The sequence below is a fragment of the Pyxicephalus adspersus genome, chromosome Z (assembly GCF_032062135.1).
Source record: "Pyxicephalus adspersus chromosome Z, UCB_Pads_2.0, whole genome shotgun sequence".
In the NCBI taxonomy this organism is placed as follows: domain Eukaryota; kingdom Metazoa; phylum Chordata; class Amphibia; order Anura; family Pyxicephalidae; genus Pyxicephalus; species Pyxicephalus adspersus.
The window spans coordinates 7,489,066-7,490,608 of record NC_092871.1 but is presented as its reverse complement, the minus strand read 5'-3'; positions in this window follow the sequence as shown (position 1 = coordinate 7,490,608).

Below are 1,543 nucleotides of genomic sequence, written 5' to 3'. Positions count from 1 at the left end.
ATATTGTTGACCCATCTCAAGCTTCAAAGTCAGGCCATCCTTGAATGACTTTATACAAGCTTTTTCCAGGACATTGGGTGGTTTTCATGTTTTGATCACCCTGCAGTCTATATTCTGATCTGATGAACTTATATTCACCCCACAATTGTTAAGATTTAATGATGCAATCAGGGGTGCATTGTTGGGTGACCTGCAAACAGGATGAGGATAGTAATTAAAGTGACTTGACAATTTTAAGTGGATAAAGTAAACAAATTAAAAATGTTAAATTCACACCTTCTGAAATGTTTGTTGGCTTGTTTGTATATAGAAGAGATTTTCTTTCCTCTCTTTTTTAAAAACTGTGCTTAAAGATAATTGCATTTGGACTTTTTCTATATCTTTAATGAATAGTCAAATACATACCTGTTGATTCTGCTAGTGAAGTCCATCCAGTGCAGCTTCATGTGATGGGATGGCATTGATGCTGCACTGCTCTTGTATTCAAAGCTGAAGGGGAACTAGAATATGGCACTGGTACATGTCCGTATGACTGTGCCCTGTTTCCCATGATTTCGACATGGCAGTAGCCTATTAGCCCTACAAATGTCATAAATGTTTGCCCTCCTTCTGCTATAAACTTTAATGGGTTTTGTGTGCAGTCAGATAGTGTACAATCTTAGTACAGATTACTGGTACTCCATTCCTTAATTCTCATTTTTGACATGTTTATTTGACTGACAATGCACAATGCAGGATGACACCTTTTTGGAGACAATCTTACAGTAGTTAGTAGTGATCACTATAAATATTGTACTGCAAATATGGTTCTATAATGAAGGAATGGAATTGATTTACCAAATGAGGACTCTCATTTGCATTAAAAAAGCTTTCAGCATCATCTAGTTCAGCAGTCGCCAAATGGTGGTCCGCAGGAAAATTTGGGAGGTCCGTGGCTCTGGCCGGTGCATCCCCGAGCAGGGTCAGGTGATGGACCCTGCTGGGGGGACGCACTGGGCAGAGCCGCAGAACACGTCGCCATACAAGTCCCAGGCTTTAAAAAAACCCGCCAATTCTCCCATCACTGGCTTAGATCTGCGATGAAAGAGTGGGGCGGGGCTATGTCATGATGACGTCACTATGGGGGAGGTCCCCCCTTTGATTGACACCCGGCTCCCCACGCATGCGTGGTCAGGAGCTGGTGATTTTAGTTGTCCACTGTACCAAAAAGGTTGGCGACCACTGATCTAGTGTAATAAAATGGCTTTTTACAAGGAGAGATGAGCCTTGAGGTTGGTTTACCTGTATCTGTAACATTGCACTACTTTCTTGAGCTCACATAACTTCAGAACATTGCCCCTGATTCATCAAGCAGAATCGGACGATCGCTCGCGCATTCCTATTCGCGATCCGAAATCGTACGCCGTCACGCTATTCAGCAACTGAAAAAGCTCGCGGCCGGAGCCGCGCATCCACGGCAGCTTTACACTGGCGAGCTTGCATTAAAAGTCACTGTTCCCCTAAAAAATCATTCTTTCTAATGGCACACATATTACCCTTAGCC